Below are 25,309 nucleotides of genomic sequence, written 5' to 3' on the forward strand. Positions count from 1 at the left end.
ATTCGGGCCGCCGTTACCTGAGTGCCCGGGGAGGGGAGCGCGACGCGCGGGTTGAGGCGAGGCGGGGCGGGCTGAGGGGGACTGAGGTGAGGCGGGAGCCCCCCCGGCCCCCCCTGAGGCGCCGCAGCAGCCGCGCTATGCGCCATGCAGGTTCCCGGGCGGCCGCTGGTATTCTCGCACGCAGCTTCCCGGGCGCAGCAGCCGTCTCGGTGTGTGGCGCCGAGGCAGGCACACAAAAGAGCGGTTGCGGCTGCCCCCCGGGTCCGGCGCCGCGGGGCGGGGAGCGGCCCCGCCGCTGTCAGCACGGTAAGGAGCGGGGCAGGGGCACGGAGCGGGGTGTGGCGGCGGCGGCAGCCCCGAGGGGAGCGGGGATGCCCGGCGGCACGGAGCGGAGCCGCGCCGCCGCCTCCTGCCCGCCGTGGGGCCGGCGCTCGCCCCCCCCGGCCCCGCTGCCCCCAGCCTCGGCGGAGCGGGGCCATGGCGGGGCGCTGCGGGCATTGGGGAGCGGGGCCGGGCGGTGCGGCACGGCTCGGCTCGGCTCGGCACCGCACGGCACGGCACGGCTCGGCACACCCGCGATGTCCACGGGAGCACGACGGGCCGCCCGGGGAGCGGGCTCGGAGAGAGGCGAGGGGAGCCCTCGTGCCATGCAGCACCGTCGAGAGTTTGTGTCTGATTTCGTGCCTCCGGTGTGGCAAAGGGACCACACATTTGGATCCGCTTTCTTTTTTCTTTTTTTCTCCCCCCTTCCCTTTCATCTGTCTGGGGGGAAAAAGCGGCTCAATTGGGAATTCTTCATCTTTCTCGGGATGAACAGCATGAGGCATGATAGCGTGCTCCGTTTTCCCCTTTTCTGGGCAGCTCTCGGTTTTTTCTCCTTCGTATTGCCGTAACAAAAGGGCTGGGGGAGGAGGGGAGTGCTGCGTTTCAGCCGCATCTCGGGAAGGCGAGGACTGCTCGGTCTGTCCCTGCTTCCAGGCTGCGTGCTTGGCATCCTCGGGGCCGCCTGGCTGGCTGCTGCAGGGTGGCCAGGGCAGAAAGGATAATTAAACAAAACCACAAGAGGTTCTTATACACTGCTTGTAGTTCGGAGATAATGTGCATTGCACCGAGGTATAAGAAAAGTGTTGAATTACTATGGCCTGTTCGGTGAGAAATGCAGATGTTTCAGTTACATTACCTTGTCAAGGCCACCCTATAATCTTCCTGGAGGGGGTTGGGTGCCTGCAGAAAAGGTATTCCATGTATTTTGCCTCTTACCCAAGAATTCCTCATTATTTTACCAGTAGAAATGAAAAACTGAAGCAACTATCATAGTTTTATATGGTTATGTGTAAGCAATAGTATTTCTGCATAAGGTGATCCTAAAAGGATTGTTATGTAACTGTTTATTGATACTTGAAAGTAAAAATACAGTATATGCTGGTTATCTGTATGTCAAAAAGCATAAGATTTAAGCTTATGTTAAAGCACAAGATGTAAATTTATCACTGTATTGTCCAGATTCTCCTCTCTATGGGACAGATGAGGAGGACAGAGCTTTTCTTTCTGTACTGTTGTGCTATGGGTACTAACCTGCTAGAGGGGAAGCCACTGTACTTGCTCCTCTATGGGCTCACAGGGTTTTGGGCTGCAAACTTGTCCTTGTGAAACCTTGATTGTCAGGCTTCCTAAGCCTAAATTCTCTGATAGTTCAGCCCTTATCTGGCACTTGGAAATATCTAAAGCTATTTTTACAAATGCAGTGTTGCCTCTAATCAGCAGTCGCATTATTACTTCGCCTTGATCCTCTGATCATAAAGAAAAAGTGTTCTTGAAAAGGCCGTGGCTGCTCATCTACTTGGTCAGTCTTGTGATTCTAAGGAAACATCTCGAAAAGCATTTTTTGTGCAGTTACTTGGTTAATGCCAGTTCAGGTTGGAGACTGGAGATGAATTTAAACAAGAACTAGGTCCTTAAGAAGTGACTTTTGCTCAAGGTTGTAAACATGAGGAGCCACTCAAGAAACATAATTGTACCATCTCTCCAGCTGTTCCGATAAGAACATTTGCTAAGAAATAATTTCTGAAAATACCGTCATTTAAACCTCTTCCAGGTTATACTCCTGTGCTGAAGGTGGAGAAATCTAGCAAGAAGTGACCTGTTGCTCACCCAACTCACAGAGGAAAATAAAAAATAAACTCATCTTGTTGTACAGAATGAAATGCTGGTTATAGCCTTTGAACCCAACGGAGTTTGAGAAGCCTAGAGTTAATGTTCTGATAGGCAGGCTTTGGTTACTTTTGCATGGCCCTAGACTTGTTATATCCATTTCCCATTTCATCCGTGCTTCAATAAACAAGGCCATGCTTTAAGGCATTGCAACAACAGAGGCTGCTGAGATGGTCCTGGGGGGAATCAAGCTGCACGTGAACCAGGCGTGTGCCTTGGCAGCAGGGATGGCCAGCAGCATCCTGGTCTGCATGGAATTCAGCCACTAGATCAAGGGAAGCAATTATCCCCCTCTACTCAGCACTCATTAGACTGCATCTATAATGCAGTTAAAGGCTGGACTAGATGATCTTAGAGGTCTTTTCCAACCTGAATGATTCTGTGATCTCGGCAAAGACAGAGTGTAATATTGGTATGATACACTGGCCAACTACTGTTACCTATGTTGATAAAGTTATACTTCACTATAAGCCTCCTGAGAAAGAGAGATTTGCTTGATATATTTATATTTTAATGTAAGTATAAACAAAAGGAAGAACATGCTTTCTAAGTAGTGTCTTTTCTGGCACTCCTGTGAGGCAATTAAAGTCTTGGAACATTGCAAGAGACATAATGATGGTTCTTATAGATGGAGAAAATAATGCATTGATGCAGTCACATGGATTTCACAAGTTAAGAGGAAGAGGTGAAAGCAGAGTCAGAATTCACTAGTTTTTAGACACTCCACAGAACAAGCAATTGCTGAGCAAAATGTTCATTATAAGTACTTTGGATACTTGCAAATGCTTTTAGTCTACTGGAGAGAGCATTAATATGTGAGGATTATTTATTTATTTTCCTGAGGACGCATTTACCCTCGAGGGCTGTGTGAAAAGCAGCTCAAGAAAGCATCGTGCTTGAAGCGTTGAATTCTTTAGCCTTATCCTGCCCACAGAAGACAAACATGCAGCACTTATACTTTATCATGGCATTTGTGAGGAGAGGGCTTTCTTTCGAAGTTTGAATTTTGTTTAAACTTCAGTCTCATCTCAGCTAATGGTACTGTTTTCCAGAAGAAAGATCTTATATAAGTGATAGAAACAGATACAGAATGTTTATTTCTGATGCTCATAGGTAAATGCACTGTCACTTGAGTACATGACGTTACTTTCCTTTTTTTTTTGTTGCAGTACTTACTGCCTTCACCTTCTGCAGCAGAGATGGATGACTTGCACTTGAAGAGGAGTAAGTTAGAGTAGAGCAGAGCTGCTTTGGAAAACTGTAGGATTAACAGGTACTTCCACCTAGGCAAAGGGGGGAGAACTAGAAGCCTTGTAGGTGGGGATGAGGAGGAAGTGTCGTCATTCCCAGATGATAAGGTTGTGTGATGTATTGCTGGAGATGCATACTCTAATGTATAATCATGCATGAAGGGATCATTTGCTTTTGAAATAGAGGTAGATAAAGAGGAAAGGAAAGTTGGCAAAAGGTATATTAAAAATAAAAAATGCTTGGATAGTAGAAGTATGACAACTATAAGCAATGTGAGGTTTGGAGTCTAGATAAGAATTTTTCAAATAGCAGCAATTCTGTAGTGCTGATATGTACCTGGACTCCCACTGGGAGCTGCAGGAAGGATTATCTTGGGATAGTTGTCTGTTTTGAACTATTAAAGATGAAGCTTCCCTCAGAGAATAGCCCTTCTAGTTACAGACTTTACTAATCAAGATTCATCCGCATAAGAATAACTTGCTTTATTTCTTAGAAGACAGGTTGATTATTTCCATTCTGTTAATTAAGTAGTTTTTGAACTTCATTTTGTAAATCGATGTAAGGAATATTTGTGAACGCGTCACTAGCTAGCATTATTTCCAGATTTCTGTCTTTCCTTTTACATCTGGAAAGATGCCCCTCACAGACCCTTATCATCTGCAACCTTAGTGAAAGTTCCTCTCCCATCATCTATTGTACATAGATGTTCATTTTCAAAGAGTGAAATCTGCTGGTTTTTCTTTCCTAACCATTCCTACAAGAGAGAGGCCTGACCTTGTAAGTTTTTCTTTCTATACGTACTCTACCTTTGTGTATTAAGGGTTCACAAGATCTGATTGAAAAATCAGTGAAATTCCTTCACCTGCGTACAGTAGTTAGATTTAGCTAAGACTTAATAAAGTGGTCATAGCAGATGAGTTTCTTCTCACTGTCATGAGTATAGCAACATCTTAAAACTAAAACAACAAAAAAAAACACAGCTCACAACTCAATGTAATGGTTTTGTAACACTACCCGTGGGAGTTCTGGTAGGTATGCAGATCCAGTTGCTTGAGCACCGTAGTTCAGAATGCCAAGTAACTTCGAGCTTTTGGGGCTCACTTCCTTTTTCCCCAGTAAGGTATCCTTTCTATGGTGACTATCGAGAGTCACCTCTGCTTTCCAGTTGCTCTAATTTGGATTTGTTGTGAATGACAGCCAAGTGCTTATCTTAGCATGACGCTACAGGGTTCTCTGAGGATTTAGTGAGATAGTAATTCTAGCAAAAATTGAACAGAAAATTCATATTTTAGCAGATAAACAGAGATGGAGAATGTGTGTTCTCATGTATAGACTTTCATCTTTACGTCTCACTGTGTTAAGAGCCTAAGTCCACAGGAGGAACTTCAGGCAGTTGGGGTTTTAGGAACGACATTGGAATAAGCCCCTGAGATCACTATGTGGTCTGCTTCTCTGGGTAAGCTGCTGAAAAGAGAAGCATAGGAATAAATGGAGAAGACCTTTCATATCTGAGGTTTGTAACAGTTGATGTAAACCTTAGTTGCACTAACAAAAGCAACAGACAGTAATGACAATGTCACCTCAATTTTCCACAAACATTACTGTGCCCATTGTTTGGAGAATCACATGGACAGATCCCTTGAGGACCTCTGGAATGAACTCCGTAGGTTTCCTGCCATGCAGAAGACCACTGGTCTCATACAAAGTGACCCTGTAGCACTGGGAAGTCCTCAGTCATGGGGAATATCAAGGCATTACAGCATTTCCTGCGAAGGAAGAAATAAAGCACATCAAAAGTCAGGGGGAACCAACTCTGTCATGAAGCATTTGCAACAGGGCAGAAACTTTTGAAGTGATTTTTGGTAATAAAAGTTGGAGAAAGCTCACCTATGTAAGTAAGCACTGAAAGGTCTATAGGTCTGTCCCTTTAGGAGCTCTAAACTGATTAGAGAAATATTATTAGCATATCACAAAGGAAGAGAACATGGGAGGAAAGAAGGGGGGGGCAAGATAACATCTATGTTGGTGGTGATGGTGGTGATAATCTTTATGTGAAAATTCCCTGAGGAGGAGGAGGAAGTGATGAATTTTTGAAGTGTGCTCCAAAAGAGTGAATATTTAGGCAGAAGTAGGGAGTCTGGCTGAGACATTAGCTGCAGTTCCAAAATCAAGGTGATATTTGCCTCAAATCAGATGAAACACAAGATTATAAAGTCATTGGTGTGTTGCATGCGTTAAGCCAGGATGAACAGCTACCAAGGAACAATAAAATCGGGCTCTGTGCCTCTTTTTTTTTTTTTTTTTTTGTACTCAAGTATTCCCAAACTATTTAGTTAAGTATTTCTAAGCAGCTTTTTCCCCCCACCACCACTATACATGCTGTAATACAGGGTGAGAAGCCCAAGTTCCACGGGAACAGCGCCTATCTAAGCAATATTATAATAACCTCCCGGAAGGAGTAGCTCTGTTTGGCATTCAGTGCTCAGGTTCAGTGAAATAGCTGATCTTTATGCAAGAGAACGAATAATAAAGAAAATAAGATTCCCCCACAGCCTGCCATGTATTCGCTACCTTCATGCATGAGACAAACGAGGGATATTTGGGTAGACTTTGTCTCCCACTGTGCCCTTCAAAACCAAGATCCTCTGCTGTACTTCCCTGTTTCGCCCGCCTTTCTAGGGAGTTTCAGAAGTACTTGTTAACTTTGCCTTTCCCTGCCCCAGCAAAATGGTCACAGATTCCTAACTGAGCGCCTGGTTACTGAAGCGACTGGAGCAATGAAAAAGAATGACTGCTGCACAGATCAGATTCTGTTCTAGAATGACATAGGAGTCTTGGCTGGTTGATCGCTTTCAACAAGCGTGAAATGCTACCAAGCAGTTGCCATTACTGTCTAGGGTCACTGATACCAGCCACCACAAAAATAACATTTCAGTGCAAGGGAAAATGCACCCATTTGGTTTAGTCAAATCTTAGAATAGGCCTCAAAACTCATTCTCCAAATGCCCAGAGGGATGCATTTTCAACAACACATCAGAGCAAGTGCATGGAAATGAGATTGCTTGCTTCTTGTTCATAAGCAACATTTCTTTAGAGCTACCATGCTCTTCAAATATACACCAAATCTCTCCTGGGAGTGAGGATTTTTTTTTATTTTTTTTTCCTGAGCTGTAGGCTTTCTATTAAGGATGGCCACCCTGACTGCGATTTCTTGGGCAAGAGGGGTTTTTGGAGGTTTGTTACTACCTGCTACCAGGTTGCATGATTGCTGTGCTGTCTTGAGTGAGGGTGCAAGTTCTCTCCCAGTATTTAATGCTCATATTGTTTCAAAGTCCGTTACAACTACTAATGTAGGAATAGTCACAAAGGCAGGCTCACAAAGAAAACAAATATTTCTACTCTTATAAACTGATCCAGGATGGGAGCGAAGCAAAGGCTTGCCTTGGCTCCAAACTCTTACTATGCAGCATAGCATGTTGTTGCCATGCTACCAGAATTGCTTGCCTTGATATTTAAATTTACCCTTAACAAATTTGCATTTAAAAAGAATGAACTGTTAACAGTACATTAAAATATAAAATTACCTGACAAGCCATAAACCTTGCCACCAATTTGTTCATATATTTCTGACTTCTACAGATCTTTTTTTTATTCCCCAAGTTAACCCTGCCACAACAACAGAAATCCCAGAGACGAATGAACCGACAAAATCTGGAAAGGCACTGTTGGTAGTGCAATAAAGGTTTATGTCAAGAGAGGAATATAAATGATAGTTTCCATACTTAACGAAAATGTGCATTTTGCCTACCTCAGTAAGTGCCTCTTGCCATCCTTCGTAGTCTCTGATTTAGCATTACAAAGGAAAATCAGAGTGTAATGATATTTTCGTTATTGCTGAGCTGTGGAGGAAAAAGAATGTTATATATGTATACATACACACGCACACACTATTCTTTAGATGCAAAAGCTTTTGTTACTGGAACATAACTCTTGATTAGAGATATGGCAGCTTTAAAAAGAAACTTGTCCCGGCGATATTCTTAGCCAGTCAATCAGTGTGGCTTTAATTATGTAGAAGTATTTGACATATTATGGCCCAGGAGATAAGAGCCGTGGCATGCTGGATGATAGGCAGAAAGAGGAGTCCTGTTGGTGATTAGAAATTTCATGCTTAGTACTGCATCAGTGGTATGAACTGAGCAATGGAGAGGAACGCTCCTAGTTAATGCTGAGTGGCATTGCATTTCTGATGTTAATAATATGAAGGTTTTTGGTGGCATAATTCTTCATTCCTGGTAAATATCTGCCTGCTTTCTTGATGAAAGGCTTGCCCTGGAAATACCTGTGTAGTAGCAGTAGCGTGCCTTTAAGTCAAATGTTGTTTTTTAAATGTAATAAAGTGTTTTTCTTTGGGTTGTCAATAATGAGTGGAAATCTTCCTCTATTCTTCTAAAAGTGAAAGACACAGAAGGTGTTATATATACATTATTTTATATATATACATTTTTATATATTATATATATGTAACACTTACTGTTTTCAGTACATGGAAAGAGATCACCCAAGGGTTTTTAGCAGCTCTATTCCACACTTATGCAATAATAATAAATTATCATTACAGCATGCGTTTCCACTGATATTTGCCTGTGTTGATTATTCAACACATACACATCATAACTGGACTCCTCAACTAGCTGCTGATCTAATTAGGAATAATGATTTAAACAAAAAAGTGCTGTTAAGATTATAATACACAAGGGAAAAATAACCTCACATCAGTTTTATTGCAGCAAAAGATGTATACATTGGTACTGGGAGTCTGTTGTAGTATTATACTAGGTGAGATTTAGCTTTTGAATGTTGTATCAGAAAGTATCAAAGCAAAGGAAGTAAATTCGATAGCCCTGTTTTACAGATAGGGAGACACTAAAATGACTTGGCTATAATAATTCTCCCTGCTGGGTGACTGAACCAGGAGTAGCACTGAGGTATATGCAGTAGTTGCCTACTGGTTTACCCGTGTTACCATCCTGCTCTTGTTCCTGCTCTGTACAATAGCAATAACACAAAGAACAAACTGTCAGCTGATGAGTTTTCTATCATCCAGACATCCTGCTCACATTTTCACGTACCAATGCTTTGCTTCATGAGAAGGTATTTTGTACAAAACATGATAAAGACCCATGATCATCTATGGTTTGCTTCCTAAAGATTGGAATGAGGGAAAACTGAGTGTGTTTATTTATATTTTCCCCTTGATATTTGCAAAACTACTAGCCCTCTGTGGCAATATTTTTCTTTTCTGTGCACATATGTTTTCATTTTGGATTTTTTTTAATCACAGTTTAGTAAAATCTTAGGCTTATTCTTGAGACAGCATTGAGTTAATTGGGATTTGTTAACACTTCTTAATATTGTGATTCTTGTGATTTTCATGCTTTAGCTACTGCTCCAGCTGCTGGTGTGTGAGAATCTCAGCTTCAAGTGTCTACTCACACTGGCTCCAAGAATGGAGAAACTGTGAATATGTACTTTAAATGTCTAAGGACAATATGACATCTTTAAATAATTTTGGAATACTTGTGATTGGCAATGCTATAGCAGTTGTGGTTGGAAATAAGTTGCTTAATATTAACAGGAGTCTGTTTATATCTGAATGATATAAACTCAAGTTACTGTTTGTCTTTCTGATGGTAGTTAACATTTTTATAACAGCGCTCAATAAAAAATAAGCCAGCCAAATGCCACCTAAAGTTTCTGAACTAGCTGTTTTATCACTAAGTACTTCATGGTGTTACATAGTTCCATCTACGTAATGATAATCCTAATGAAATTAATCTAGTAATTAAGGTAATATAGCAAGCTAATACGGTATTGGTAAATAAATAACATCACAAGGCTGGGAAACATTTGCCTGTACTGGTAGTCCTAACTTTCCCAGCCTTCCCATTTTCTGGCACAATGGATTGTGCCTTTTGACAGGATGAAGTCCATGTTGCCTTTAAGGTTGTCTCCCTCTCAACATTGGAGGAGCCTGTGACCCTAACTGGGGCTGAGGACTGATGGGCTGACGTTGTGTCCCATTGGCACGCTGACTGCTGCCTCTTCAGACTGGCCTGGTAGTGCTCCTCCTTCCTCCTGCTCGCCTCCTCAGGCCACCCATGGGAAGCATGCCCAAGTCAATGGGGACCCTCACGTATCATAAAGACAACTAACGGGGGAAATTCAAACAGGAGTCTTCAAACAGTAAGGTTTGAAGTGTTTTTCCCTCGTTGCAAGTTTACCATAAACATGGAACTAAACTAACCAACACAGTGGCATCCTGAATAAAATGGAGCTGCTCAAAAAAAAAAAAAGTCTTTATTGTGGCAGAGCCTATGAGCCAACCAGGAGCACAGCATCGCTTTGTGGTAGACGTTTAGAAAGACAGACGTAGACTGTCCTTGCTCATAAGACTGACCTAACTAAATAGACCTGACGGTTTGGTATCTTCTGTTTACATTTGTCTGACAGAGGAAGAGACTGTTGCAGGAGTGTAAAAATGTGGTGCAGCCAATATAATCTCATATTGGGGTAGAGATAGGGTGTGAAACACTGGATTTAATCACTAACAGACAAAACGTTTGCTGAAAACTTGGAATAATAGGTATGTCCGTAATTATCAGGTAAAAGAGCCTAAATGTACTTAACTAGAAAATCTTCATTTCATTTTACTACTTACTTGAATGTTGCTCTTAACCTTCTTGCTGGCTTAAACTATGAAGATGAAAATAGCTACCTTCATAAATGAACGCATTAAAAGATTTGCCTATGTAAGTATGAAGAACATGGGAACCCACACAAATTGGAAAAAGGTTCTCTGCTGTGGAGATTATAAAGGGGTGGCTTTGCAGGTATTACACTGATTGCAGTGTTATTTGTCCTTGACCACTGCTGCGTCAATGTGTGGGGTGTGTTGGTTTGGTTTTGAACGAACTCCTCCAAGCCTGCTTCATTCACCTGTCACCTGTAGACTTACTTACAGATTTTTAAGTGTTTTTTTTTTTTTTTTTTTTTTTTTTGTGGCAGGAAAGTCTGTATAATATTCAACACGAAGAAATCCTGGTTAATAGGCTTTTCTGCAACAGACTTAATTTAGGGTTTATTTGCCCCCAGCTGACTGTTGTTACTGTAGCAAATAAAAGATGCAGAATTAAGTGGAAAGGAAAATACTATGTGACTGTTCAGGGCTTAAATCTGATAAAGAGGTGTCAAATGGCACAGAAGTTGATTACAGCCCTTCAATGTAGGCTACAAATGATGGTACAAAATTGTATCCTATTGGGAAACCTTCCAAGTGCCTGCCAAAATCCACCAAGAAAGCCCAGAGAAGGTCTGCACAGTGCTAGGTTGTTGTTTTACAATTGGAGGCAAGTTCTGTTACTAAGGGACAGTGACATGTCTTTGCAATTCAAGTGGCTGCAGGCTAGCCTTTGATTTGAGCTGGATGCAGCTCAACAGCTTTTCATGACAAAATTTTTGCTATTTCTACAAACTTCCCTGAAGCCCTCTGCCCCCTGAGTGTCCCACCTGCCCTAGCAGGGCTGTAACGGTGCGACCTCTTATGACATGGGACTTCTCGCTGGGAGGATCAGGCTGCCATGGGGTAGTTGTTCAAACCATAATAATTAAACTTACAAAAATGAAGTCTAGTTGACTTAATGATAGAAAAATAGGAATTTGTCCTGTTGTTAGAGGAATTAGTCTACGTTTGACTTTCCCAATGAGCACAATTATATATGTATTCCTTAAAGATCATATTCTGCCAGCTATCGTACTTCGTGCTATACATAAATGTAACCGTAGGCAAGACATTATTTTTTCTAAACCTGATACCAGAATTTATACACTTACTGTCCAGAGCATCAATTGAAGAAAAACCATTCTATTTATGACCACATAATCAAAACACTGAAGAATAAATATTAGCAAGACTCATATTGCCATTTACATTCTTGCTTAGTAGCTGCTTACTGTGTGCTTAGTGATGAGAGATACAGAATACTGAATTGGAAAATGCACAGATAAATAGAAAATAGGCTGTGATCCACAGTGTATCAATGTGCTGTCTCAGGTAAGATATTCCAGTGATTTGTTAATTCATTTTGAAAGAAAAAGCATTAATTCCTGAAAGTGTTATCAAAATAGCTACATTTACTGAGAGCCTAGGAAATGTACTGATCATTCAAGCAAATTAAACAGAAAGGTATTGTCCTACCAGAAATGAAATAAATTGTACGGGAAAATCTTGTTTTCATATAAGCTTGTACCTATATCTCTAAAGCTTCATTAATATTCCTCAAAATACATTCTAATCCTTTGATAAGCCAGTGTGACACAAATAGGGTAATAAACAGATACGGAGCATGAGGCTTCCTTCATGTAGCTGTCTTCCATACTTGGGCCCAGCTTTAATAACCCTGCGCGGAGGTACAGGAGCCTTACACTGCAGGATTTATCTGACAGGTCTGTTATGTATGGCTTTTTTCCATCTGATACCATCATTTTACATGCTGCAGTCAGGCAAGCTGCATTCCTCAACAAATCTCATGGTTAGGCCAATCGTTGATTCAATTAACCCTGACACTGCATCTTCTTCAACCACAGTGTATGTTTAATGAGGAGAACAGCTAAAGCTGCATTTATACTTCTTGGAATATTGCATAACAGCAAATTTTCAGCTTTCTTCTTGTTCTGTACTGCATTGGTGCCTAATTAGTCGATTACTGATAGGGAAGGTCTGTCTACATGTGTGAACTTCCATATCTTCAGTTACAGACAGACTCATTCCAGCTTCAGATGCAGAAGACCAAATAAATAAAAAAAAACTCACAAAAGAACAATAAAACCAGTAACGATTGAAAACAGGCTGAACATTTCTGAATAGTTAGGATTTTGCTTGATCACTAGAATTCTCAATGTTCCCATCTACAGCAGAGCACAGGATGGCAGTGAATACAAAGTAGAGAGAACCAGCTGTTGTCTCCTGTACTTTGCTGAAGCAGTTAGGACATACATATGTACAAAGACTACTTAAGAGGTGTAGCCTAAAAAGAGTTAAGGTGCATAGTATGAACTGCCAAAGGCTTATGCTGATCTGATCTAGGATTTCTGCTCTAATATTTGTGTTTATTTTCATAATGACAGCTTTATCACATGGTAGAGGGCAGGGTCTACAGTCTCCGGTGTTTGAAATGTTTTTTCTTCCTATAATGACTTGGGAAAAGTGAGATAAACATTCACCATCCTTATGAAGGTCTAAAGGGAAATGAATGGTTCCTCGGATTTTGAACAGACTGATGTTAGAAGGGGAGCGATGCTCAGAAGTGCTTCATCTACTGGGGTTTCATCTCTCAGCAGTTGACTTGTTTTATTTTCCCTTGAGTCATCAGGATTCCATTGTGTTGCTACAGAAAGCACACAAGATCAAGATGCCTTTTTGCAAAGACAGTCAGAGATTTTAATAAATATTCAGTCCCTTCCTCTCCTTCCCAGAACAATCCAAGATCAGGAGAAAATAGCACTTTGTTGCCCTACTTTTTCTGAGGAAGTTTAGTTCTTTCATATGTTCAACAACAACTCCAGGTAGACAAGATCCACATGGCTCTGTTCTGCTTAACAAGCCATTAGGATCTGATGGGATAAGATGACCTGTGCATCAGAGCCCAGGCAGCTAATGGCATCTGACTTCCTGGCTTCAAGTAGAGCCTTTTAAACAACAGAGTTAATACTTACACTTGAAGCACAGAAAGTCTGTTCAGTCAAGGATTTAACTTGAACTTTGCCTGCGGATTTCTAGAAAGGGATTTTGCCACCTTTACTGAAAACCTTTTTCAAGCTAGAGTGGGCAGTCTAGATAGCCACAATTTTTAAAGAATTTTTTAATGGCTGGCTAATTGCATATTTTGTTTTATCCAGATACCTCATATACGTCAAGTTTGAAGGTACCATTCTCTTATATCCCAAAGGATGAACAATCCTTTCACAAGATTATGCTTCACCCCTTGATGTTATTTCATACTCTTCATTTTGAACCACTTATGACGGTATTTCATTATTTTCCAAGCAGCAGAGTAGTCTTTTATAGCAATCGCTACAATTTGCAGAGCACTTGAGTGATGAATTGTCTCTCTCAAACCTCAAGACTTTCTTAAAACTGGTTCTTGGAGCTGACCCTGCCTTCTAGCCAAAGACAAATGTCAGAATCTATAGAGTTCCAACAGTTGTTCCTCTCTCCTTCCAGTTGGTTCCACAGCTTCCCAAAGAGAAACAGTGGCATGTTTTGGAAGTTAGGCTTAATCACTGAAAGATGAATGTTGCTTGTTCTCTATGTAGCACCAGAAAAGAAAAAAGACTTTAAAATCTTATGTTCAATAAAGATATTGAGAAAAACTACAGTATAACATACCTCCATCCTCCAAAATAAAACTTAAAAAGAATCCCTATCTTTAGTATTGCAATTTCATGGGTAGAAATCTGGATAGAGTAGTCATCACTTGGTGAGAAGACATTCTTTGCATTGGTTATACAATAGCAAAAACAGTTTACGTCTTAGAAAACTCAGTCAGGATTGACGCAATTTCTCTCACTCGATACCACAATAACATTTCAAAACAGGTGCTTCAGTAGAATTGAAAATAAGCTTTCTCTAACTCTTCACCTTACTAATTACTTACTCCTGTTAGAGATAAAAGATCCTGATTCTTCAATGTACAGAGAGTCTACCGCTCTCATGGAAGATTTAAACATTTGTATAAATGGCTAGTATTTTTCTGGAAGGTCTGTCTGCAGGACATAAAAACTAAGCCACAGAGAACCAGAGTTCAAAGAAACTAACATCCTAAATTCAAAACTCCACCTACCCTAATTTGGGATAAAAGATGGTATCACTCACCATTGTGGTTGGTGGGGATGATCTGCATAAAATATTATGCTGAAATTTGCCTTGTAAGCTGTAGGGTGGTGGGCTATTTTCCTTTACAGCTAAATCAAGTTAATTCTAACGAAGGTCCTCGGTGTCCAGCAACCCAATAGCAAACAGCATTTTGCTTACCCTGTTTCTCAGCCTTTGTTTGCTTAGTTAAATTGTTTTGTATTGAGCATAAGGGACAGATATTTTTGTAAATTCAAAGTAAATGCAGTTAGGTTTCACAGATGCAGGTTTAAGGAGATTATTTATGCAATAGGATTTAATATCTGCCAACACGCTGTTCATTTGCTTGATACCACCAGGGACTAGTTCTTTCATTTGCAATTTATAAATCCTCATCTTCAGACATTCAAGTTTTCAAATATCTGAATGTTTGAAGCATCCCGCAGTTATTAGTATCACGAATTCCATCTCAAATGAACTATTAGGGTTTATTCAGCCAAAATGATACATGCTTTATATATGATTGGCCCAGTTTTCTTGTTTGTTTCTATTCAAATGGAACAGATTATGCTAACCCAGTGGCTGTTGAGGAGCGACCTGGGGAGCTGCCCCTTCCCTTTATGCACATTTGAAGAAGAGTGCTGCTTTTTTGTGCCCTCTGCTGATAAATTCGGGGATAAGCCTTCCTGAGGGACATCAGCTGGAGCTCAGAAGCAGATATCTAATGCTTCTTCCTTCCAAAAACCTTGCAACTAGTAATGAAGAAGCCAGACTTGTGCACTGTGTGCCTGATAAGACCCCAGGCCTTGGCAGGCATTGTAAATACAGGTGCAACTGGGTTTTTCGTCAAAGCCTCATGATGCCTAAGTGACTGTAAATGGTTTTCAGTAGCTTATGAGGTCATACACTCTGTACGAAGAAGATATTTGTATTTCTGTAGCAGCTCTGTACAGTACATTGCAATATGCAAGTACTTTATTCTGTATAGTAGTTGAGGTGTAAGCTGTCAAATGATTCCACCCCTTCCCTTCTGGGCAATATTCCTCAGTTGTCTAGGTCTAGCAGTAGTGCTGGTAGCTGCTTTCCCCTGTCCCCAGTCATCGCTGGCTTCTCATCTGCTCAGCTCTGCCGTATCTGACTGTACCACAGACAGAACCGGCAGGTCCGAGGAGAACAGGAGCTCTCTCAGACTTCCCATGCAATAAGCAATAACCTTCTCATAAAGCAGGATGCTTAAAACATTAAAATGCAAGAACAGAAGGTGAAATTAAAATGTGAGTCTTGCTTGAAATGTCTGAGTTAGCTGCATCTTTATGCTGTTTTCAAAGTAGATTGCCTATTCTTTTATAATTAAAGCTTGAAATTATTTTATGTATGCTGCAGTGATTGATTTCAGAATAAGAAAGAATTCTAAGAATTCCTATGAGAGAATGCTTTATAATAATTAGTAATACCCTTTTAGAAATTTGAAAATAACCCCGTTTCTTTCTCAGTGGTTTTCATCCTATTATTCTTGGCAAACATTCTCCTATGCTGTATTTCTAGTGCTGTGAAAGCCATTCTGGACTGTTGATAGGCTCAAAACTCTTAACAGTTTGTAGTCAAATGGCCAGATGCCTTGATCATTCTGTGCTGGAATGCTGTGAGCTACCAAAATACAGACTAGCATTTTGTAAAGAGGCTGCAGTTCCCTATGGTCTAACCAAGAGCTCATGTTGTATTCAGCTTTCTTTGTACTATGAAAAACTGATAAAGGACAGAATTTCCCCTTCCAAGATTTATTATGTTTTCAGTGCTACTAAATCAGAAATATGTATTCTGTTATATTGTAATTTTGCAATATAATGCATCTTAAGCATATTTTGCTACTGCCAAGTGCCACGAGGTTATTAATATTTTATGAAGCTTCCTCCTATATTAAAAAATAATACTTTCTCTGTCTTGTCTGACATTCAAAAGCCAGAAAGATGCAGAGAAACAAGAAAGAAAACTATGGAAGAGGAGGACAGTTGAATATCATTTCTGCACCTGTGCAAAGGTTGTTTTCATGCACTAGAAAGCTGAGAGATGCTGCAAGATGAAGCCTGCAGCATATATGGAATAGAGAAGCAGGCAAGGCTGGAGGCAGAACCTCTGTATCCATCTGCTGTCCTCACTTGAGTAGTGGGATGCTTCAGTAGGTACTGCAGAGCAACTAGAAAAAAATAACTTCCCTTCTAGAACTGGCAAATATCCCTATTACACAACACACATACAGTGGCATGCTCAGAGAGCATAATTCAACCTTCAAAGTCAAAATGTTTTTCACAAGCCTCCAGATAATACCACCTGTGTACAAAAAAAAAAAAAAAGCTTATTTTTGTGCATTTAAAAGAGGAATTCATTCTTTCATATGATGTCTAAATTTTAGTTCTTATGTATCTCAGTGCTGCTTCCTAAAATTGCTGATGTGGGTATCTTTGGTTTTAATATAGCTGCAGCTGATCCCAACTAGATTTGGTTTGTTTTGTTTCATAGTTCTACTAAAGCTTTGAATCAGATCTGTTCGTGAGGCATCTTGTACTACATACAGAAGTACCCCTAGGGCATTGTATAAATTAATATTCCATCCATGATTGTAGCTAGTTGTTAATTTATCATTTGGCAGCGAGAAACAAGAGCCTAGATTACTGATTAATTATAATCAAGCTTTATAGAATGCTCACGTGTATGCTGAAGTGGCAGTATTAATGTTCTGGTGACAGCCTTTTGCAATCTGCAATCTATTTTAGTGATGGTAAATCTAGCAGTTTAAGAAAACCGTAAGAAGTGGTAAACAGTGCCAGTAATTTTAGTTTAGCTAATTAAAATTTTATGACTGGCACAGAGGATTTAAATTTGTGGTGTCTTCAAGTTTGGCTTGGGAAATAAGGGAATTCTCAAGAGTTGACTTTTGCTGTAACCTGTCATATCTTATTATGCTGCTTCCAACTCTCTCTGATTTAAAACAGAACAAACTTCTATTTGTTCTTCATAAAAAAGGAGAGGAAGCATAGCCCAGTAACTGCAACCAACAAGTACATCTGAAATACTACCATGATTTCTATCAGTGACTGTTCTAAGAAACTGCATCCCATGATCATCCTAAGAATAATTAGGACTTGCTACCTGGGAAGAAACTTCAATAAAATACCATAAGGAGATATACATGAATTTTGATAGTCATCTGATATATATTTATCAAATGAAATCCAGACAAACACAATAATATGTCCTCTTAAGCATACATGGCTAAAGTGAACAAACAAATGTCTTCTACTTATGTGGATACATGGAAGAGAGATGCTCTTCTTCATCTGGGCTCAAAACAGCTGCGCTCCACGTATAACTCTAGTTATTTGAGTTTTTGAAATCATGCCTGCTCTGCATTACAAGTTCGGGGGCTTCGGATTTTATTTTAAAACAATAATCATTTAAGAAGAAAAGCATTAGACTTTTCAGGCTTTCTAATGAATTCTCGTGTTCAGTCTTCCTAATGAGTTCTTGTGCAGTGTCACAGGACCAGATATAGCCTGATGTGAAACATGTCATCCTTAATTTATCTCTGCAGCCAAGACATACAGTTGTGTTAAGGACAGAACTGACTGGGGTTGGCTGCTAGCTTCAGGATGAGGCAGGGGCAGGGCCAGTAATGAGTTCTAAAAACCTCTATCTGTCAGATGTTGTGGCTAGAAAATGGCAGAAAAATCTGACAGCTTTTCACCTGGTCCTGTAATCCAGTTTCACTGCCACCATCTTTAGGCAAGGCTATTCTTGTAGTCTTCCAGATGTGGGAGAAATGCTATCAAGGACAGTGATAATAAACAGTACAGCACAGCTGGTTTAGGAACACTGACGTGAAATCCTGTCCGGGTGAGCGGTACTTGGAAAAGGGAGAGGCCCCGGGCCTGCTCCTTGGAGGAAGGGCTAAAACGCTGTTGTGGGTGCTGGTTTCAAGTGCAAAGAGTCCTCTCATTCTTTCAGAGAAGCCAGAGGAGGGTTGTGGAATCTCCCACATGGTTTTGCCTCTCCATTTACCCTAAAGAAACGGCTCCTATTGCTTTGAATGGAAACATTTGGTTGTCCTTAGCCTTTGAAAGTGGACATGAGTGACCATAGTTCTATTCCCACTCCTCTAACTTGTTCATTTACTGCATTTTCGTTTAGAAGACACTGCTAATTATGAATTTCCTCAGTGCACAGTTTGATTTCACAGTAAGAGAGGTGTTAGGTGCCTGCAACGTGTGGTGCTGTGACTGTTGGAATATATCCTTTTCATGTGGTTTGCACATCGGTGCTCTATACTGCTGCTTATTGCCTTGTATTTATCATTTAGTGTGTCCTATAATTTTCTCATTAGTCACCCTTGTTTCCTAATTCCACAAAGTGTTCATTTCTTAGTTGATCTGTTTGAAATACGTTTTAGAGATATACAGCTATCTGTTTTGCTCATTCCTGATATGCTTCATTTCTTATCCATATGCTCCCTTTTTGACTCTCTAGTCAGTTGCTGTAAGCCTGTTTTCCTAACTACCCAAACCTCAGCGCTCCTCGCAGTTGCAAAAAATAGCAGTCATGCTAAAAAGGGCCTTTACTGAGATATTCAGCTAATTCCTCTGCATCACGTCGGGATTTCAGTGATAAACAAATTTCAGGAAAGGGCTTAAATTCACTTGAGCTTAAAGGTGAAAAAGTACAGGAAAAAATCTGTTAGATCTGTCTCGTCCTGAACAAACAAGATATGCTGCAGTTTTGCAATAGTATACTTGTACTAGTTCATGCTGGCCAAGAACTGGAAAGAGCATTCTCATTTGTTGTGCAGTATAATCAAGTGCGATGCAGATTTGCAGACCTGCACAACAGCGATAAGACATCAACACTTATTTTTATGCTGCATCAAGCGTAAACAGGAGCAGGTTGGGGTATAATGTAGTGGATTTTTGCCAGTGTTTCATTTATTGTCTGTAGCCAGTGACATGTAGGCATTTTCTATGCAGAGCAGCAGCTTTTTTTTTTTTTTTTTTGAAATAGTTGCTATAATTGTGGTTTTGAATGCAAAGATAATCTTTCTAGATTAGAAAACACTGGGTTTAAGACTTTAGGCCATAGGTAGGTAGCTAATCCTCAACCCCTTGAGCAATTTTAGAGCCTTCAGTTTTACTGGTTGTACTGTAAAGGTGACACTATTCATACAGTTAGGGATTTGCAGGATTGGCCTTTTTCGTTGCTGAAGCACTAACATTTATTTTTAATAAGATGCTCTAGTCCTTCCATGCAGACCTGTGAAATGGTTGCTGCTTCACAGATTACGGTGATGTTTTGGGGCTGCAGTTAGAGCAGAAAAGGGAAATAATTAGTAAGAATAGATAGCTCGTGTCATTATGGTTTGGCGTCAAACCGATCAAAACTGAATTATCTTTGCCTAGCTGCATAAAATCTGCAGTGACTACAGTGATTTGGAGTAGAGGCAAATAGGAACATTTTTAAGTGGATTTTGAGACATTTCATAATAATTGTAATAGGCTACAAAGCAACTGATGATATCATAGAATATCCTGAGTTGGAAGGGACCCATAAGAATCATCAAGTCTAACTCCTATATTTATAGCTACTTAGAACTGATAGAAGAGAATTACCTATATGTGATTTTTTATAGTTTAATATATTTTCCTTCACATAAGGTATGTAGGCATGTATTTACTTACTCTCGCATGACATATAGTAGTTTTTTTTTCTTAATTCAGTTCATTTCTAAGGTCCTTCTGTGTTACTTCACATCTGTCCTTTTCAACTAAAATTCAAATCCATGCCTCTAGCACTATTTATGAAATAATTGATTTCTGGAAAGTAATAAGCAGGCTAATTATTTTAAAATTTCATTTAAGTTCAATTATGTATTGACTTTAAGTATCCTTATATATATAATAGTGTCTTTGTACGTTTTTCAGGAAATCTAGTTGTTATAAAACCAATGGTAATGGGTAGATTGTACAAATTGCCCTAGGAAAAATAGAACTGGAGGTCTCTGGTACAGACCAGACTCTTTGTACTACACTACAGGGAAGTGGAGTCCATGATAGCATAAGAAAGATACTATGGCATTTAGAAAAGTGGCAATAAAGCAGGCTGTAAACTGTAGTAAGTGTCACTAGCTAGCTAAATGTGATTCCTAAAGAATTTGAAATATACTTAAAGTTCCAATTATGTTGGTATGAAATTAAAGTTTTGTGATTATAAGATTAGACATGTTCAAGTGAGACTAGATTACTGCAAAGTATGTACTCTTAAGTGTTATTATGCTGGTGGTATTTTTATGAATCTTCTTTAAGAGAATATAGCTGTCACTATAAAAGCAGGACGTTCTTGACAGTTTCCAGGCATTTTCTAAATGACGAGTGTATTGGGAAATAGCAGTTTAATGAGGAAGTACACTTTTCTACTAGATGTGTTCTCCTGTAGTGTAACTTAAATATCCAGCTGTAGAAATCAGAGAGCTTAATAGATCAATCAGGATTTGTTTACAGTTAAAATTTACATTACTTTAGTATTTAGAGTGGATGTAAGCCAAATTGCACAGTGCTTTTCCTAACAACAAGAATGTAGGTTATCATCACCAGCATGTATTCTGGTAGATGCAGTCAGTGTCAGTATTCTAAGTTAACTTTTGTTTCCTTTGTTCATACATGCCCCTTGCTTGGCGATACATGTTTTATGACAGAGTCCCTGCTGAAATGTATCTTAAAAAATTTCAGTGAAATTAAGAAAAACCTACAATTGGGAACTTCACGAATGAGCCATATACTCAGTATAAATTCAAATGAAGTCTAGTAATTTCACTAATAACTTGGAGAAAGTTAGGTCTAATCACCCAGGGCCAGCGGTGGAATAAGGATAAACTGTTCTTAGGAATTGTCATGTATCTGCAGGTTTTTTTAATTTTTTTTTTGTAGGGGGTCTTACTTGACTTTTCAGAATTTAATGTTTTCTTTGCTGAAGTCCTAAACCCTTAGATGCTGTACAGTCTATTGATTTTGTTCTCCATGCTGCAGCTAACAAAATGGATGAAAGCATATGGTGATGAAAATACTAGGGGTTCTTCATCTTCACGACACTGTACAGATACTGGATAATTAATCACCCCAGCACTGCTGCAGAATGGGTAAATACCATCCTCATTTTCACCTATTATTTGAAATGTTTTGTTCCCTTTTTTTTTGAAGAAAAAAAAAAAAATAATTTTGCAGAACCAAAATTTTGATGTTCTGTTTTATTTAGCACCTGGGACCTCAGAGTGCAGTACTTAAATGAAATCATCATATATTAGCATATAAATAAAGCCAGCCTGGTATTCTGAATTTCTGCAGACACTTTTTTCAGAAATGAAAAAAACAAGTTCTTCCTGCTGGCACAAGCATGAAGAAGTCTGTTCATGTACCAAGTATAAGTAACAGAACGAAGTCTGTCTCGTTTTACATACAGGAACTGAACACAGCTTTAAGGTGATAATTAGAGGTCTTGATCTTTTCCTTTAAGAAAAAAACTTTAGAATTTAAGGTGGTATAAAATGTATCTTGTACGTCAAGTAAAAGTTAATAAACTGTCACTGTCTCACTTCTCTTTTTACATAAACTGAATGAAAAAATAATTTGGATTTTAGTTTATACATAGATGGACAGGTAATATACTGACATGTAGGTGTAGTGGTTCATAAAGAAGTGCTAAGGGAGGCTTCAGCTGGTGCCAAAGATACAGAGCATTGTAAGGGAGAGTAATTTATGTGCAATCTATAATCTGTTTTGGAATTTGATGGAAACATATTTAAAATTCTGTAAATGGACAGAGAGATAAAGGCTGTCTTCACATTACATTTTGTGCATTTTTTTCCCCCAAAAATATGAGTAGAACGTGCTTATTATGTTAAGAAGAGTACATGTTTGTGTTTATCATGGACATTATTAAATACTTGATGCTTACTTAAGGTACTTAGCACCTTACATGATCAATGTAATTTCTGTAGCACCAGGAATAACACCTTCAGGAGAAATGTTAGTTAGTTCTCTTGATAATTCTTGGGAGTAAAGTCTGCATACTGCCCCAAAACAGGCAAGATCCTCATGAAAACATGTAAATATTTTACAATGAATTGAAATAGAAAAACAGATACGTTTATTTATTTGGGAAGGGCCTGGAAATATTCATGGAATTGCCTCGGGACTTGTGTAATTCAGAAGATGTTAAAAGTATATATTTTTGTCCTGATCTATGTTTCACTCAGATGGAGTAGCTGATCAGAGGTAGAATGTCTGTCTGTTCTTTCCATTGCATAACCCAGAGACAATTTGTCTCCTTGTACCCTTCTGCTCCCCAAATTACTTGTAATAATAGACTCAATTTATTACTTATATTCAACTTGAGTTATTTATTTGTTGTATGAGTTCTAGGTTATTCAGAACAGCTGTAGAAAGCTCTGAAGAAAGATTATTGTTTGAAAAAAATCTTACAAACTCATTCTTACTGTTTATTCACTAGGCATAGTTGTTTTGAGCCTTTTTGGAGAATTATGTCCTTTGTGCAATATCTTTGCATAGTAGCCTCTGTTTGCCCTCTAAAGCAGAAGCATTAGTCCTCTGTTTTGATGATTCCTTTCTAATTTTGTGCCTCAACATGAGAATGAACAGATCTGCTCTGCCATGACAGTAGGGTACAGCACCAATCTTTCCTATTCCAGAAAGTTAAAGTTATCCCCTCCTTGACCTTTTAAAAAAACATAATTGCTAGAGCTTTGTTTAACTGAAATCCATGGGGTTCATCAGGTCAGATTTGCTAGGAAACCTAGCAGCATTTCTGTAACTGCTAAGTTGGGATGCTATTTATTCATTCAGAGTGCATACGTGGTTCTGTGGGTTAGACGTAGAAAATTGCTGCAGTATGGTGCAGTGGTACATCAGCTCGCTGCCACCTTTTGGCACTGATCCCAAAGGTTGAATCTTATCACAGCCAAGTTTTACAGTACTTGTAAGCCCTACTGTGTAAAGGAGTGGAGAAAATTAACTGATCTCTAATGGTAGATCTCAAGGACATTATAATAAGACAATGTAGTAATATAATAACACACAATGCAGTATAAATGGCAGATTGTATAATTGTATTTTACAAGAAACATCCCAGTAAGTGGAGAGGATGTGTTTAGAATGCTGTAGAACCAAGTTATTACAGCAAGATCAATTAAATGGGATTGACCTCAGAGGCCTATTTAAATGGCTTTGGTAGGAAGCATTAATATCTTGGGTACAGTTTCTAGGAAATGTACCATCTTAGCTGTAACTTTGTTTCCCAGACTTTTAATATGTGAATAGAAACTTAGTGACTTTGTTATGTAAGATTGCATAGCTTTCAATTAGAGTACTAACTTCAAAGGCATTTTAGTTTTGGAAACCACTAGAAATTGAGTCTAAAAACAAACCCCTTCCTCTAAAATTTCACAAGACTTATTGTTTCTGCTTAAAATGTCATACTTGCATGACTGCAGCAACTGTTTTAGAAGACCAATGGTGCAAAAGTTGCAGATGGAAAAGCCAGGCATACTGAAATACAGAGGAGAACTTTCCTTTTGATGATTACTTCCTGTTGCGATAATTTTAGGTAGTTTCATTATAGAAAGTTAAGAATTAATTTCTCAGGTTATCTTTAACGGTAATGTATGATAAAAGACAGAAGTAGCAATTTTTTTAACATACATGTAGATGTCCTATTAACATCTCTGTAGTCTAGCTTCATTAGTTTTTTGTGAACTATCTATTTGCAAGCCTAGTGAGGGGATAAAAGCCTACAGAGCTGAACAGTTCAAGAGCTGCAAAACTGCTGGAGAAGTTTTCTTGTCCTTGGTAAGAATTTCCATCTCATCTTCATCTAAAAGCGCCAAAGTGTTCCTGCACCTCTATCCCTCCAGTACCTCTGTAGCACAGGAGGCACAGAAGTAGCTTGGCAAACTGGGTTTCTGAGAACCCTATGCAACGATGCTATTAAACAATTCATCTGGTATTATGTACTTGAATATTCAAAAAGCATTTGGAATATTAAATACATCACTTACTGTAGGTGAAATTTCTTCATAATCTTATCCAGCTTCTGCAGAAACATCATCTATGTTCTCCTGAACTGCACTGCTTCAAGTATTCTTTTACAGAGATAATCTTCGAAAGTCTGGTCTACATCCTGTGAGAAAAAAAAAAAAAGAGGAAAGAAAAAAACATAGAACGTAATTCTTAATACAGAATACTCAACTGCTATCCAAAAAAAGGGAATTATACATGGAAAACTTAGGTTAAAAGTAGCATTTCAGATAAATATACCTAATTTAATCTGCCAAACCACTTAACATCAGTTTATATTTTGTTTCACAATTATATTCTTGTTAGAGTGATGAGGATATTTAGCAGTATACAATGTATACTTTCTATGCCTCATACATATATGTATTACTTTACCTAATCTTAATCCATTTAATTATGTATATACTGGAATGAGCACATGGATTTAACTGAGAAAGATATGAGATCATGCATAGCTTTACCATTAAGATTTTGAATTGAATGAATTGGTAAGATAGAAGTTCAGCTGTCATTAACCTAGTGGGTAAAAAACCTTTTTATAGGTCATTTTGATCCTTATTCAAACTCTAACTAACACATCAAGGTGACCTCTTCTCTCATCTGAGAACGGATTCCGTACTGAGAAATGCAATGTATTAAGTAGAGATCACAGTAACTTAAAATGACTGCGTGCCTGTTCATTTAACAAAGTGATTTTTTAAAAATTTCTTTTAATACTTGTGTGGATAGGAAAATACTAACACATACTTTGTGGAAGAAATTAGATGATACCGCAACAGCACATTGTACATGTTGAAAATGTATA

At 39.1% G+C, this 25,309-nt stretch overlaps 1 protein-coding gene and 1 long non-coding RNA gene across 9 annotated transcripts in view; one reads left to right on the plus strand and one right to left on the minus strand.

The window, feature by feature from the left end:
* The first annotated feature begins 117 nt into the window (after positions 1-117).
* APBA2 (amyloid beta precursor protein binding family A member 2) overlaps positions 118-25,309 on the plus strand; it is a 99,349-nt gene continuing 74,157 nt past the window's right edge. For 2 of the 8 annotated variants that reach the window (XM_067003958.1, XM_067003960.1), the window contains exons 1-2: positions 122-306; positions 21,442-21,551. The gene's annotated coding sequence lies outside the window, so the exon portion shown is untranslated. Of the gene's footprint in view, positions 307-3,380; positions 3,485-21,441; positions 21,552-25,309 lie in introns of all 8 variants that reach the window. The other 6 variants (XM_067003956.1, XM_067003962.1, XM_013177409.3 and 3 more) reach the window with 5 other exon arrangements.
* The window catches only part of LOC106033724 (uncharacterized), a 55,865-nt gene continuing 37,833 nt past the window's right edge, over positions 7,278-25,309 (minus strand). Inside the window, exons 2-3 of the long non-coding RNA XR_001205509.3 lie at positions 24,486-24,607; positions 7,278-7,361 (exon numbers count right to left, since the gene is read on the minus strand). This is a non-coding gene — a long non-coding RNA (uncharacterized lncRNA). The remainder of the gene's footprint in view (positions 7,362-24,485; positions 24,608-25,309) is intronic.

The sequence above is a fragment of the Anser cygnoides genome, chromosome 11 (assembly GCF_040182565.1).
Source record: "Anser cygnoides isolate HZ-2024a breed goose chromosome 11, Taihu_goose_T2T_genome, whole genome shotgun sequence".
Classification (NCBI taxonomy): Eukaryota; Metazoa; Chordata; class Aves; order Anseriformes; family Anatidae; genus Anser; species Anser cygnoides.